The following is a 17,862-nucleotide window of genomic DNA, read 5'->3' on the forward strand; positions in this document are numbered from 1 at the left end:
TAATACTTATCTATCCATGAACATTTGTAGAATTTTAGATCATATCGAAATGATATTAAAGCTCAACAGTATTCCAAGTCAAGACAAGACAAAAATAAGTGGAGTTTGATTAAAATTTACTGTTGGGGTAAATCAGTAAGATTCTTTTGTCCGTAAAAAACACTAGTGAACATTGGAACAATTGAATTAGGCCTTCACTTTACATACATATTTTTTTTGTACAACTTTTGGACCAATCCATCAATCTCAGCTACAGCTTAAAACAAATGGGTTTTGCCAAAAGGCAATGACCAAGAGTGTCATCTAGACTTAAACTGTTGGTCACTTTTCCAACCCAAATGCAAGACAATCCCAAGACAGAGAAAAAAGCTGCAACTTGACGTGGTGTTTGGTACACTGGCGGACCCTTAACTTGGAAATAAATCTCATAAGCCTTTCAAAGATGGACACAAAAGAGGGGCTTGGAAACTAATAAGGATGATCTTTACATTGCCCCTCTTTTGCAGCTTTTTTTTTTTTTTTTTCCTGAGGATGACACCACCAACCAACGTTTTTCCCACACTCCTGTAGAGAAAATCACAATCTGTTCTTCAAATGGACCCCTCACCCTACTAAAGGGTTGATACCCATAACACCAATATTTGTCATTTATATCATAATGAATAATAAAAATAAAATGGCATGTGGGGGTGGCGGGCTTCGTTTATAACCCTCCCTTCCCCAAACTAACTTACAGACACTAATAAAAAAAATGAGAGTAAAGAACATGTAACCCTACAAGCATAGGACATTCTGTTGTCTAGGTGTTGTTGGACTGTCCTACAGTGTGACACCACTCTCCAATGATAGTTGGCTCCTTGGAGGAAGAATCTTTTTCTTCTCATGTTTCAGCAAATTAACAGTGATAAAGGCAATTATGAGTCCTATTTGTGTCACACTGCATATACAGCTTTGTTTTTCACAAGGATTTTTGGACACCTGGATCGTGATGGGGTCAATGGAATATTGGGCTGAACCAATCAAATCTAACATGAACATATCTGAATGACAGCTTAATTGTGTACCGGTTCATTTCGATGATAAACTAATATCATAGACCTGAAACTAATGTCCTTAATAAACCAATTATACACTCATATATAAATATAAGCCGGCAAGAATGGATTCCATACATATTAATTAATGGGCTAAAAGCAATAAAAAACTTGAGTTTATATTACCCGTGAATATATTCTGCAAATAAACTAAGTACTGTACACGGGTTCTAATCCATACTTTCGGACATTTTGGTTTGGTGGTCTAAACTAAGGCAAGAGAGATTTACTAAATTCGACAAAAACCTTCTTTTGAAGGGAATCAAATACAAGCCAAAAAAAAAAAAAGAGATCATGGGTAAAAAGACCAGATGACAAAACATCCTCAGCACATGAGACAGCAAGATTTTAGCTGAAACAGTTGAAGTTGTACAGGAATCTTTTCTCACTCAAGCTTTCTTCGAACCAGGCCTTTGAAGAAGTCAAAACTATATGCACGATGAAAACAGTGTCATGATTACTTATGCTGAAATCATAATCATGATTAGTGCTTTAACATACTATTACTAGGACCACAATAAACTGGAAAACTTAATGGTTATTTGGTCAAATATAGTGCACCTTTTTTTATTAAGAAAAAAGTACTGAAAAATCGCGTTAGACCAAGTGCAGACTCGTCAGCAATAATAAATAGCAGTGTATCATAACAACTAGCAATATTTAATAACACCCAGAAGATATTGAACATGATTTAACAAAGAATTGAAGACTCATAGATGAGAGACCAGTTAACGAAACATAATAAATTCTGAACCATGCATAATTACAGACTGTAAAGCCATACTCAAGGTTCTTCCATACTTTTTTTCTTTGAAAAATAAATAAATAAAAAGCATTCACCATGAAAAGATTGGAACAAAATATTTGGTTTGCTACTTTTGAATAAGCAATAAGAGAAAGGTTAGCAACCTCCTATTTTAACATCTTAGTCAATTTCCATCTTTAATAAAATATATGTTGAAATATTTTTTTCCAATTTTTTTTAATAGTAGTGTTTGTTGTAGTTACGACATCATTTTTCTAAATTTTCGAAAAATTCTAAATAATTTACATTGCCGAAAACAAAATTCCTAATAATTCGGATTTTCATGCATGTTCGAAAAAATACAAACTTGTTCACAGAACTGTAAACTATTAATAATTTTTTAAAAATTTACAGAAAATATGTCGTAAGTATAATGAACACCACCATAAAAAAAAAAATTTAAAAATACAACATGTATTTTGTTTGAATTAGGAGATTGACAGTATAACTCCTCCTCAAGTAATAATAGGTCTGAAGAAGAATCTAACAAAGGGTATAAAGTTTGTTTGCCAAAAAGTCAATAATATAATAATGTCTTAGGGACAATGAATTTGTTTTCTGTTAGGACATTTTGGTTTGATGGTTTAAATCCAGAGGAGAAGTGAGGACTCCAAGGTACTGCTGTTCTAACCAAGTACCCAGCCAGCTAGCACAAAAGCTGTGATAATTGGAAGCCTACATGCTATTCCTGTAAACAGATATTTATTGAGGAGGTCGCATCAATTTAATAATTAAAGCAACGTGGCCAGTTGCGTATGTACTACCAAACAAGAAATTACAGAGCTATAAATTTGTGACTTGTCAGAAGGCAGGGGAAAAAAATGCATTGTTGGTATTGGTAAATAAACAATGGTTAACTCAAGTCTCTAAATGATATCACCGGCGGCGAAGGAAATGGAACACACATCAAGTTTTCTAACGTTTAATAGGCAAGATAAGAGGCAAAACTGGACTGTTACTACCGGTGTTAAGCACCACATTAATTTGACAATTATTGTAGGTGCTACTTCGTCATAAATGGACACCACGTGTAGTGTGGTATCCTTCAAGTGACTATTAAAACAGCATGAGTTGTGTTAACAGTAGTGGTGCCATTTACAAAGGCTCATTTAGAAAATGCTAAAGGCCATGCTAGGTACCACCGCTCCCAGATTATAGGCCTGTAATTACAGTTTCCAAGGTGCCACAAGATGATGAGGATCCGAACCTGCGTCATACAATTGCACAGAGATGCACACATGCACAACAACGTTTAGGACAGAAGGGGGTCTTTTTCTCTCTTTTTTCCCCTTTTCTTTTCTTTTTTTGTGGTAAATAGATCTTCCATTAAACCAGATCGAATAAAGTGGTATGAAAGGTGCAAATGGTACATAAATTTATGGCAATAAGAGCTAAAACTATTGAAAAAGTACCAGAAAACCCATCTGAGACTGTCAACTTGGATGCAATTTTCGTCCAAGCATATGTTTGGATCCTGCTTAGATCTCTCTAACCATCTGTATACACTCTAAATAGACCATTCCCTAACAACCCGTACCACGCCAGCAATCAAAACAACCTTGAGCCACTAGCTTCCAACCCAATTACTAATATTTTCCCTCCATGACGAGACTAATTTGATAGGAGGTTTATCACACAATTCAGTAGCATTACAGCCACTTGGGTAGAACTCACCCTTAAAAACCGGCTTGTAAGGGAAGGGTGCCTAAGTAGTTACAAACTCACATGAGAAGCCATAATTTATCAATGTGGAACTCAATAAAATCTCTACAATCCACCGCCTTCGGAATTGACGTTCATGACAGCTTAATTCCCAGCTAGGCTTCTCCAAAGTCACTTTGTCCATGATTATCACATGAGAAGCCATGAGAAGCCATAATTTATCAATGTGGAACTCAATAAAATCTCTACAATCCACCGCCTTCGGAATTGACGTTCATGACAGCTTAATTCCCAGCTAGGCTTCTCCAAAGTCACTTTGTCCATGATTATGGGCCACCACCATAGATCCTAATCCTCTATGGTGCGCCCAAAGGGGAAATGCTCTAATACCACTGTTACAACTACTAGGGCAGAACTCACCCCTAAATGGGTGCTCATGTACTTATAAACCTCATGAGAAGTCAAAGATTATCCATGTTGGATTCAATATGATCATTATATCCATTCCATTGTTGGACCCCCTCATTATTACTCTCTAGTGTTTTAGCATGGGAACTTTGAAATAGAAAAGCACCATTATATCGTTAACATTTGTCCAACATCCAATCTTGTGCCAAAAATAAAAGAAGAATGAGAAGTGCCATTACTTTTATATTTTGCATGCTTAAAACAAATTTGCCAGACAACTGGTTCAACTGCACATAGTTGTTAAATTCCCCTTCTTTTCTGTTGTTTGTTTGTGTAGTCATCGATTATTGAAAAATCATACAGCAAACCTAGTACTTCCATTCTTTCTTATTGCAGTTTTCATATTATCCATGGAAATAAAATATAATAATTTTGACTAATAGAGTAACAGTTCGTTTTGGTTGAAGATGAAAGCCTTCTCAATTGGGATCGTCTCAGATTTCAACCTTAATACAGTTTTTTAAGTTCAAATATTGAATTACCCTCAACGTTCTTAGCTCACAAATTCTTTTAGCAATTTTTGGGTTTCTTAGAGAACTTTCCTAAAGTCCATATCTACTGGAAATCATGATGACAAACAATTACATCATTGTGAACTGTGTTATGAGGTGCCAAAGGGTAACGAGATGAGGATGGGTGGGAGGCGGGGTATATACAATTTGAAATTGATCAAGTTAACATGAGCTCAGATAGTGTACCTATTCCCATCAGGATGAAGTTCACACATTTGGTTGTCATCTCCAACAGCTAACAAATACCCCAAGGAGGTCAAACCCTACAAAAGAGAAATATGTGTGTTTATAGTTATATAGTGAAGGAAATCTACTTTGAAATTAGACAAAGATAAGGAAGGAAAGTTACAAAATGAAAATGCTAATGCCACATGTAAATATTGAAACTGTACCTGAATTGTGACTACATTTTCTACCACCTGGTCTTCATTCTTTTCCTGTAAAATAACCCCTGCCCGCTGCACACACAATACGAAATCATTGACATCAAAAGCACAAAACAAGCTAGTTGTGAAAAAATAAAATATAACTGATGATGCATACATTCAACAAACTATCCGGTTTCAATCTCAAATCTTTAGTTTATGCACAAAAAAAGGCATAATATCAAGTAAGCATAATATCAAGAAATTTAAGAACGAAATTCACACATTGTGTTCCAATGCCACATGAGATAAAATTGTGAAAAAGATAAAATTGAACCTGAGATTTATTACAGCTTATAATCAGAATTTCTCAGCTCCACACATGTTATTCCGAGAGGGGAAAACAATCCACAACATAACCAGCCCTCATAGGCTCCAATTTCCACAGATACATTAAAAGAAAAAAAAAGGGGGCAGTGTGCATCTACATTACAAACCCAGCCTAAATTTAAAAAACGGAGAAATAAAGATCAAGATTTCACCTGTGCAGCCATGTTTTGTAGTATAACTTCTCGAGAGCCTGGAAGCCTGCATGATATGACCCGAGAGCTTAGGCAGTGCTACTTTTATTTCAAATTTACATGTGAAGTATAATACATTTTTCACTAAGCCATATGGTTAAGAACAAGACACCAAGAGAATAATAAAATGTATGAAACTATTTACAACTGATCTGAGTACTGAGAATTATTACAAGTATAACTAAATTAACATTCTAAAATTATTTTCAAGTCATGCTTAACATCTCTAGCATCTTAACAAGACTAATAACAGCCTAACTAACTAATTGAAGCTTTCAGACTGCTCAAAATTTATACTTCTAGAATTCTTCCAAAATCTCCCAGCAAAATGCACCAGAATGTCCCAATATAGCTTTCAAGGAATGTCTGTTGACTATCTACAGTCAACATATTTTCTTAATACTCCAAATTTCTACTATCTAAATGGAAAACAAATGAAAATTATGAAGAAAAAAAAGAAAGAAGTGGATGCGTCTTTCATAACGTACTTCTCCAATTTTATTCATAATATTAGTTGGAAAAGGAGAATACTAACAAGAACCCTTAAAACAATTTAAAGCTTGGAGTAACTTTTCAAATGAAAACATGATGCTGCAAAAATTTATTAAACTAAACTACTTGCCTTTTTATTTATAAACTGAACTCCTTGCCTAACCCTATAATATTTGAGAAACAATATACTAAAGCAATTGCTATGTAGGTCCCCAAGAGGGGCTCAACCCTTGGACCTTATAGGAGCAAACTACATGTCTGACTTTGAACTATTCCTCGTTGCTGCAACTTGAATCGCTATTAAACTTCATGTTTTGTCCCAAACTAATAAAAATACTGAAAGTCGGCTTAAATAGCTTGCTTCTTGAATGCTATTTGAGAGAAACAATAATGCCAGCATTATTTCTACTCATCCATTGCAGCACAAACTTGACATGTTCCATCTGTTCTAATCAGTTAATATCATTCATATAAACAGACATAATTAATTCACATGACCTTGATTCATGCCGCTAAGATCAACCAGCCTACTGCATAAATATCACAAATGTAAAAGGTATATTGTACAAACACCATCCACCAGGAAACTTTTTATAAAGCAGTTTTATCATACATTTAACATAATAAAACAAATTTTCTTTCCTTCTACCTTTCTATTCCTACGGTGTCTTGATATTTCTACTCATTGCCCTCTCAACTGATAAGTGGTTATTTTTATATATTTTCCTATCTATTATTTATTTTCTTATTAGTTTCTCGATTTTATTTAGTATTTAGTCTGTCTTCTGTCTTGTGTAGGTGCTTTGAAGTTAAACTGTGAAAAGGAGCAAAAATGACAACTTTAGGACAGAGTGTAGGTTTCATCACTGAAATACGGAGGCTGTGACGCTGGCACAAAGAAAAAAAGGGCGCTGTATGAGATACATAGATTAACAGGGAATCGAACAGCACCCCACTCCCCCACCAAATCACTTGGGCTAATCTCAAGAGACTGATGTGAGTTTAACAAGAAGCATGTCAAAAGGAAGCTATTAATTCCAGACATTAGAAGATTTTCATGTCTAGTTGAATAGGGGCTTCATACTCAATCTCCAACTCCTCTAGCAAGCGTTTAATCCATATTTCTTCACACACTCCATGGGCCATGACTCTATATTCTGCTTTTGCATTGCTTCTTGGAACCACCGTTTGCTTTCTACTTTGCCATATTACCACATTTCCCTATACAAGAGTACAATACCCAGATGTAGATTTTTTGTCATCAACTGGCCCAGTCCAGTCTGCATCTGTGAACACTTCAACCTTCCTCTTGGTTGTCTTTCTGAAGAAAAAACCTTCTCCTGGTGTTTGCTTGAGATACCTCAGAATTCTATATACAACATTGAGATGTCCTTGACATGGATCATGCATATATTGACTGACTAGACTTACCGCAAAGGCAATATCAGGTCTAGTATGTAAGAGGTAGATAAGCTTCCCTACTAGCTGCTTGTATCTCCCTTTGTCAACTGGATTCCTCCAAACATTTTTCTCGTCTTCGAGCTCAATTGGAGTCTTGCTGGACTTGCTACCGAGCATTCCTGTTTCTTTTAAGAGGTCATGAGTGTATTTTCTTTAGGACATAGAAATCTTTTTTTTGCTTCTAGCAAATTCCATTCCTAGAAATTACCTGAGCGTACCAAGATCCTTGACTTTGAACTCCTTTGCCAACATTTCGTTGATCATACTAATCTCTTCAGTATGGTTTCTAGTGACAATTATGTCATCGACATACACGATCTGACATTTTCCTTTTCCTGAATGTTTGATGAAGAGAGTATGGTCAGTCTGACCTTGCATGTATCCAAGCACCTTGCTACTTTCAGAAAGCGATTGAACTATGCTCAAGGAGATTGTTTTAGAGCGTAGAGAGATTTGTTTAGCTTCCAGACTTTGGTTGTATTGGGAGATTCTTCAAAGCCCAAAGCCCGAAGGCTGACTCATGTAAACTTCTTCTTCCAATTCACCATTCAAAAATGCATTTTTTACATCAAGTTGATGCAACTCCCAATCCAAGTTAACTACTAATGAGAGCAATATTCTAACGGTAGTGAGTTTGGCAACTGTAGCAAATGTCTCAGTGTAGTCAATTCCATAAGTTTGAGTAAAACCTTTGGCAACTAACTGAGCTTTGTACCTCTCAATAGACCCATTTGCATTGTACTTGATTGTAAACACCCATTTGCAGTCAGAGATGGCCGAAGGAGAGATGGTACGATTGAGAGATTCTGTTTGAGGAATACTGGGCTGGATAGGAGTGGCTTGACTGGACAGAGGTGGTAGGACTAGACAGAGATGGCCGGACTGGACAGAGGTGGCCGAACTGAGTTGCTTGACTTGGCAGAGGTGGGCGGACAAAGAAGAAAGCCTTAAGGCTCTGATACCATACAAACATGATGGAGAAAAAGAATTTTTATTTTTATTCTGAGTATCATTTACAACCTAGAAACGATATTACATATGGTATTTACAAAATCAACCTCTCTTTAATACAGAGTAAAGAAATCCCTATAAAATAGTGAATAACATAAAATCAGGAAATTGAATCAATGGGATTCAATTTCCTCTCTGTCAACAAAACAATATACTTGATGATGAAATAAATAAACATGATGATGGATTACCTTGACTTGTAAAAATATCAAAGAAACTCTCAAATTTGCAAAAGAAGGCAGCAAGAATATCTTCTCTTCTTAAACTTGTAACCCAAACTAGATAGTTCTTTAAGAAATGCGTTCAAACGTGTTGTCGGTCTCTCATTATCAGACCTATACCTGCAAGAGCATAGCAAATTAAAATTCTCAACACATAAAATTATGCAATTTATTTTTATTTTCTTGCTGCGATGAAGTGCATGTGTTGACACCCGAAAATTAATAATAAAAAGTAGGCCATAAAACTTATAAAGAAGCAAACATTTTAGGTTTGTGGTGGCACGTGTTAGGTCTTTAAGTGGATAGTTTTGCACGTAGGAAGAGTTCATTTACCAACACTGACATTAAACTTCTTGGACTTATATGTTTTGAAGTGTAGCGAACTCCTCCAACTTTGAGGCCATTCAAGTAAAATATCATTTGGCCATTTTATTCTAACATCAACACATGGTAAACCCTCAAATAAGTATACAAGATATCAACTTGTAATCTAGACAATCAAACATTCAAAGAATGCAAAATAATTGATCATTCTCGGTATGAATGGTCCAAACATATAACTTACAAAGAGTCCTATAGTTGATTAATCTGAGAGTCACAATCAGATCAGATATACAGATACTAAGAATAAAGGGCTCAAATGATTCATCTAAACCAATACATTACCTTGTTTACTAATGAATTCGCATTTAAACAAATTATCAAGTTCATCATCAAAAAATTCATAACTGAACCCAGTAATGGCATTTCTGCTTTATGATTACAAGGTTGGAAACTTGCATTTTTATCGCAAACATAGTTAATAGCCTCTGTAATAGCAAGAGCGACCACATATTGTACAAGAGGCACATCTCGTCCATCCTCCATCTGCAATGTAAAAAAGAAGAGGAGACCACCCTTAGGTGATTCCCACATATTCTTGGACCACCATGCCAATAATTAACACCTTTCTTTACTTTACCCATTTTCATTCGTTTTATCAAACAAAATTATAAGAAACGCATATACACCTCCTCCTGAAGATCACCATGAAGAAACGCATTCTTTATATAAAGTTGATGCAAAGGCCAGTGATGAGTTGCTGCCATTGAAATGAACAATCTAACAGATGTCAATTTTGCATCAGGGGAAAAAGTGTCAGAATAATCCACTCCATAAGTTTGAGCATAGCTCTTAGCGACAAGACGAGCTTTCAATCGAGCAATTGACCCAGCGGGATTAACCTTAACGGCAAATACCCATTTGCATCCAATAGTCCCTGAAGGTAAATCAATCAAATCCCAAGTATTATTGTCATCTAAAGCATTCATCTCCTCTATCATTGCATTATGCCAACCAGGATGAGATATGGCTTCATGAACCTAAAAGAACAAGATGAAGATGACAAGTGATTATAAGAAACAAAAGAAAAAATAGGTAAGTGCACTGACGTTTACCTTTGCGCAAGGCAATAGGAAGATCATCATTTTGGACCGGATTTGATGACGAAAGAGCAGGTGCAGGACATGAATCAGGAGGTGGACGCTTGGAGTAGACTTGCATAATAGGAGGCCTGATTGGAGTTGTGTGCAGCTGAGACAAGATCAGAAGATGTGATAGAGTATACCAACAAATCATCATCCTCCCCCTGATTAGTAGAAATAGGTGTGGATGGAAAGTAAGGTGTGTCTTCCATGAAGGTAACATCAATTGAGACGAGATATTTGTTAAGACTGGGACAATAACACCTATACCCTTTCTGAAGACGAGAATAACCAAGGAATACACATTTTAATGACTTTGGATCTAATTTAGTGACTTGCGGACAAACATCTCGAACGAAACAAGTACTACCAACCAAATATCTTAAGATTAACTGGGAACAATGACTTATTGCGAAAAAGGACCTTATAAGGAATCTCACCATTAAGAACAGAAGATGACATGCGATTAATGAAAAAACATGCTGTAGAAATGGCATCGGCCCAAAAAAGTTTAGGAATATTCATTTGAAATAAGAGGGCTCGTGCAGTTTCAAGAAGATGTCTATTTTTACGTTCTACGACGCCATTTTGAGATGCAGTATCAATACAAGAAGTTTCATAAAGCATACCATTTTGAACCATATATGAGTGAAATAAATGTGATGTATATTCTTTGGCATTATCACTTTGCAAAATACGAATAGAAACATTGAATTGAGTTTTGATCTCAGCACAAAATACACAAAATATAGAAAACAACTCAGAACGATTTTTCATTAAGAATAACCAAGTTACACGAGAATAATCATCCACAAAAGTAACAAAATATCTTAATCCAGGTTTAGACAAAATAGGTGAAGGACCCCAAACATCAGAATAAACTAATTCAAAAGGGGCACTAGCACGTTTATTAATTCTAGGACTTGAACTAAGACAATGGTGTTTAGCAAATTGACACGACTCACAATCTAACGAAGACACCTTACTATACTGAGGACAAAGCTTCTTGAGCAAAGGAAGAGATGAGTGACCCAATCGACAATGAGCCTCGAAAGCGGGAGTGACACTAGAGCAAGCAATAGATGTTGATGGCAGTGGGTCAAGAACATAGAGGCCTCCAGACTCATGTCCTTTACCAATAATCTTCTTCGTCATAAGATCCTGAGATAAACAATAATCGGGAAAAAATGAGATGCAACAGTTAAGATTACGAGTGAGTTGACTGACAGAAAGCAAATTAAAGGATAAATTAAGTAAATGTAAGACAGAGGACAAAGAAAGCAAAGGGGTAGGATTGATAGTGCCAGATCCACGAACACAAGATGACAACCCATTGTATGAGTGGAAGCATGTGATTGAAAAGTGGAAAAGAGATGAGAATTATCTGTCATATGATCTGTGGCACCAGAATCAATGATCCATTTAGAGGATGAGGAAAGAAGACACGCATTGGATTTACCTGAGTCAGCAATAGCAGTGACAGAAGAAGATGAAAGCTTGAGTGATTCCTAATACTATGAGAACTTGGCAAATTCATCGGCAGAAATAAGGACTGATTTTTCAGAGGTATCATTAGTAGAGACAACGTTGGCCAAGTGTTTTTGCTGATTTTTGTACTGAAGCTTTCGACACTCAAACTTTGTATGGCCTAGCTTTTTCTAGTAGTAGCACATAATGGTTCCAGAGTCCGACGTTCGAGTTTCAAATCCTTGCGAGCCACCTCCCTTGTTGCCAGTATGATTATTTGATCGATCAGGAGCATAATTATTTGATCTCCCAGGAGCATAATTATTATTCCGACCGACTAAAGCACCACTAACTGGAACATGTGGACTTTCTGTGCGTAAAAGGCGACTAAAGACATCTTGGAGAGAGGAGATCTCAGAACCGGAGAGGATTTGTGACTTAGGAGACTCAAAATCAGACGAAAGGCCAGCCAAAAAAACTCATAATAGCCATCTTCTCCCGTTGGCTTTGTTGAACATTCACATCAGGACTAAAAGGCAGCAACATATTAAGCTCCTCATCCGTCTTCTTGAACGTCATAAAATAGTTTATGAGGGACTGGTCTTGTTTGTCCACACGGTAAAAGGCTTTGTAAACTTCATACATGCAGGAGAGATTCCCTTTTCCAGAGTACAAAAGTTTTAAATAATCCATTAGTTCTTTAACAAATTCACAATGATTGATCAAGTCAATTACCTCACTATCAATAGAATTCTGAATCTAAAGGAACAATCAAGCATCCTCTCTGAGCCATGTAAGATCCGCTTTCTCCTTCGAATCGTCTTTAGGAGGATCGTTCGTCAAATGATCATCTTTGTCTATGCTCCGCAGATAAAGGCGAACAGTCTTACTCCAATCCAAATAATTCAAACCATGTAGCTTATGATCCATGATCTTAGACATCATCAGCACCACATCCGTCACAATCGACGATTTGTTCTCAGCCATAGCCTAAATAAAGAGATAAGGCAGCAACCACTAGAACCAAGGTAGAAGACCAAGAACAAACTTGGACAAACTCAAATTCAGAAGCTAGATGGACGAAAACAAAGTACAGACAAACCAGATATGTAGAGGAGAACAACCGGCGAGAAAACGGTGGCCGGAAATAGTGCCACGTGCGCTCATGCGCCGGTGCGTGGAGAGTGGTGGCGGAGGATGGCGGCGCGTGGGGCTCAAGCACAGGGCTTCTAGTCAACAAACTCCGGCGAACGGCCGATCGGAGGGTGGTCTTCTTCACACGACAGGCGGTGAGAATAAATGATTTCTCAAAATAAGGTTTCCGAAATGGAACCCTAAAAGACACAAAACCCTACTTTTTTTGTTTATAAACCCAAAGAAAATCTGAAAGTGGAAAACCCTAAATTCGAACCCTAATGCTCTGATACCATGTTATCTGAGGTAAAAATAATTGTATTCTCTTACTTTTCATTGAAAAATGATACATATTTATATACAAACTAGTATAGTTATTTTAGGAAACTATGTCAATTAGGACCTCTACAATTAATATAATTGATAACTAATTGACAACTATATACATGCTGTAACATTAAGCAAGTAAATTAATCCTCAATTAACATCTCAAACCTCTCCCTTTGTATTAATTATCAGTCACACAAACTGAACTCGTCAGAACCTCGTCAAAATTTCTGTCGACAACTAAAAACAGAATTCAACTTTTTGTCTACCAAAATAGGAATTGAATAAATACTAATTGAAAGTAAGAAAAACTCACAGAGAAACAATGTCTTGCAACCCAACCGCGAAGACCAAAGGAGGAACCTTCCAAAACTATTGGTTGAGAGAGAATTCATGAATGAGTCAATTCCAAAAGTGTCCTTGAAGGGTTTATCCAACTCTGAGTGCAAAAGAACTGAAACATCGTTGTTTTGTGCTTAAGTGATTTGGCAATATTATTCTCCACCATGGATTTACCACAAAGACCCTGTGTACATGGCGAACCAGATTCCATATCTGGGGAAAAAGTAAAAAAAATGAATGAGAGGTATTCTATGCAACGAAACATTGAGTAGATTAGATAGGATCATAGGAACTGGGAGTGAAACCTTTGGCGATCGTAGAAACAAAGGAAGAGCAAGCGGTTGAGTGTAGAGAGAGAAAAAGGAGAAGTATTTGGAAGAGAGAGAAAGTGCAGAGAGTTTCGAAGCGGGGAGGAGCTTCCAAAGAAGAGCATGACTTTGATATTAAACAAACTTGTTATGGGCAGACGCAACAACTAGCCTACCATCTCTACACCTCTGACCAAATACAACAACAAATTGGGAAATGGGACACATGTCAAAATCATTTTATTAACATATGATCATTTTACAAAATGTCACTTCAACTATAAACCTACAATACTACATGGCTTATAAGGCTGACTATTTGTGTAAATATGTCACATTCATTTTGATACGTTTATGACACGGCACGGTTAAGATGAACATGTTAATCGTGTCATGAACCTAAATATGAACATGAAAATTTTAGTTAGCAGGTCACAAGACACGATACACTTAACACGTTTAATAAACATGTCGTGCGACCTCGACATGGGATTAACACATTTAATACGCGATTAAACGTGTCATATGACACAAACACGAAATTAACAAGAATAAACATAATTATATAATAACCCAAGAAGAAGGATAGCGTAGATGGTCAAACATGTGGTTTGCTCCCACAAGATCTAAGGTTCGAGTTCCTCTTGGGTACCTACATAGCAATTGTTATAGTTTCCTAGTGCTTAAATATCGTAGCCTAAGGCAGAGAGCCTAGTTTCAAAAGAAAAATCATAATTATATAATAAATTATAAAATCTAAAACACAAACACACTACATAATTAAAGTGTTCCACAAAAAAATTTCATAGTTGTAGTCGACTCAAGAACATAATATGGTAAATTCAAAATTCTAGTCTCTAAACTAAATCAGATAACAAGTTGGCTCAATCTTCTAAATGCTAGTAAGTTTCAAGTTCAACCTGAAAAGAATGTTAAAAATAAAAAAGATTTACATAGTCATAAAGGTGCATATAAACAAATACAATATAACAGCCAATACAAACTAAATTACCTTCTACTGGAACATTTTTGCCCATTTGAATACTCTAGCAGATTATTCGAAAACAAAGAAGAATCAGTGGACAAGTTGCGGGAGAAGATTAAATTCTGGGTCGCAACTTGGGGATTCAAAACCAAAGATTAAGTTCGATTGCGGCTTGCTTGATCTGGTCCTCACTTAAAGTAATGGCACCCCAATCGCAAAAACCAAGTGTACAATCCTTGTTGCTTAGTTCTTTTAATATTGCTTCTCCACACATATCGACCCATTCATAATCATTTCTACTTGCACGAACTATGCGCATAAAATCAAAACACTCTATTCTTAAATTCGCATAAGAATGATCTTTAATAATCTCAGCAACATAAACAAAATTCCTGCACTTTAATCCATAATCACCATGGAGGTCATCCAAGTCCTGTTTTATTCCAAAATCTAAAAAGAAATAAACTGGAAAAGTCGAGAAATTTGGCTAACTAAGTTGGAAAGGTAGCTAAATTAATAAGCTACACGACTAGGCATTCTTTTCCAATGCAAAATAACAACAGAGACACTTCTTCAGTGAAAAATGGACTATTTTCTCTTGGAATTGGTCTAAAGCGAGTACTATTTTTCTTCTTCATCATCTTAGAAAACAGAGAAGAAAGAGCTTCACCCAGCGCCACTTCATGCGTGATAACGGTAGTTTCGATTTCAGTATTATTAGAAGTAGCCGTATGAAAAGTACGAGTGGGTGACATAATAGAAAATAAGAAGATGATCGAATAGAAAGAAGAAGAAGAAAAAAGTCAAAATAGCTTGCTAAAGCTAAACACAAGAAGATGATTAATAAATTGTTCTTGGAGAGCTAATCAAATGAATCGATACCAAGGAAAGTAAAGATCAGTGATACCTTATGGCTGATGGCAACGAACACCGGAGAAGAGGGAAATCCGGAGTTAGAGTCGATTGGTAGTTGGGAGAGGCGGCGTCGAGTCGACTTGGTCCGCTGAGTTAGAGCAGCCACGCGGCCGAGGGCAAGGACGGGGAGAAGGAGATGGTCTTGTCACTTGTGAGAGGTGAGAAGGCTGTCTTTCACTGATGCTGGACTAGAGGGGAGAGAACAATAGAATAAAATATTAAAAATTTAAATTTAATCTAAGTATAAAAAATCTATATAAATATAAATATAGGGTATACGGAAAAGTCGCACCCCCGAGAATGTGATTGGGGAAGGTGGGTATGGGACGGTACTAGAATCTTCGTCAAGAACCTCTTGAGTATGTACTCATTTGATTTTTCTGTGGGCAAGTAAGTTTGGTTTGTGGCAAGCATAAGAAAAGCTGGTCTTTTTCTAACCTTAATTTTTCTGTTTGTTTTTCGTGTAATTGTTTGATTGCATTTTGCGGTTAATTCAATTTTTTCTCTGAGAAATTCTCCTTAGTGAGTTATATTTTTGGGGGAAATTTTAATAATGTTATATGGATTATTTAATTGGTATCTCTTCTCCCATTAGAATTAGGGTTTCACTTCTGGTGAGATATAACACAATCTTTTAAGGAGTTTACAATGGGAAATTTCACAAATAATACTTAATAATGTCTAATATTACTAAAAAATCCTAATACTATTAATCTTTTCAATTTGATGCTAAACATTCTTCTCATATCAAAAATATCCCTCTCATTATATCAAAAATCATAAAACCTTCTCTTCCTCTCTCTTCCCTCTCTCTTTCATTCTCACGAAATCATCCCTAAAACCTACAGATTTATATGATTTTCTTGTCAAAATCGTTGTTAGTCATTTCCGTTGTCTTTGTGAAGTCGTCAATATCAAAGGCAACATCTATTTTGAAGGATTTTGGAGGAGAAAAACTATGGGTAATAAGATTGTACATTTTATGTGTTGGGTATTATTTGTTTATATTTTTTTGGCTATTTTGAATAGATCTAAGCCTATATTGGTGTGTTTTTTTTGGATTTTTAGAGAGATTCCGCGATCTGCGTTTTTCTGGGTTTTCTGCAACTTTTTTGCTCGATAGGAGCTCGATAACAGTTCGATATGAGCGCAATGGTATGTAGAAGAATGTCTTTTATGAGCTCGATGTTGCTCGATATAGTTTGAGTATAGCTCGATAGGTTTAGGTTTTGTTGCTCGATGGCAACTCGATAAGGGTTCGATTGGACCCTAGAATATTTAGTGTAGTTGTTTTCTCGATATGTGCTCGATAGGAGCTCGATAGGGTTCGATGAAGGTTTTGGTTAGATTTTGTTCGGTTTATGAAATGGTAGCTCGATACTAACTCAATAAGAGCTCGATTATGGGCTCGATGCTAACTCGATAAAGTTCGATGATAGCTCGATAAAGCTCGATAATGTTCTTTTTTCATGAATTTATGAAAACATGACATTTTTCTTGACAATTTCAATGTTTTTTTTCCAACACAGGTTCTGTTGTCTACGTTTTTGTATCCTACAAGGGAATAAGTGGATTTTCAAGGACCCTCAATGCATGGTGATACCGATGGAGGATATTGTAACGTACTTGCAACTTCTTGACATATTGCACAAGGAACTTAAAGTTGATAAATAGATGTATGGGTTGAAATTGGAGTTTCCTTACACATGCGGCGACCAACCGTTTACACCCGTTCATGCTGAAAGTGATCTTGGTGTCCGTGCATTCTTAGGAGTAACATCTAAAGAAAGGTTGGCCTTGTGTGTCACTCCTGTTAAAAAGATTGTTTTCCACTCCCAGACCTGAGGGAGCAACCAGTACTTTAGGATGTCCTATTGGTGACCTGAGGGACAACCAGTATGAGTACAACCCCTATGTGAATGACGATCCAGTAGCTGAACATAATGAGGACTTAGGATACAATTCAATGAATGACGATCCAGTAGTTGAACATTTGCAAGTAGAACAAGCACAAGAACAACCAATACGTCATATTGCACGGGCGAACCCACCAAGTCAAGGACGTCGAACACCTGGCACCAGCTCTAGTCGTCCTGGTGGAACAGAATATAACTATACAGAGAACATTCCAATATGTTCAACAAAAGATCACAGAAAATGGAGTGCTCCCATGTTTACAAAAGAAGATATCATGGCTTTTAGTCGTTCTGAATCACCCTCATCCGGTGTAGCATTGGGGGAATTACATC

General features: G+C 36.4%; 1 pseudogene; it reads right to left on the reverse strand.

Annotated features, from left to right (window-relative positions):
* Positions 1 to 1,183: 1,183 nt before the first annotated feature.
* LOC133805748 (biotin--protein ligase 2-like) lies at positions 1,184 to 15,899 on the reverse strand (annotated as a pseudogene).
* Between the last annotated feature and the right edge of the window lie 1,963 nt (positions 15,900 to 17,862).

Source organism: Humulus lupulus, chromosome X (assembly GCF_963169125.1).
Source record: "Humulus lupulus chromosome X, drHumLupu1.1, whole genome shotgun sequence".
In the NCBI taxonomy this organism is placed as follows: Eukaryota; Viridiplantae; Streptophyta; class Magnoliopsida; order Rosales; family Cannabaceae; genus Humulus; species Humulus lupulus.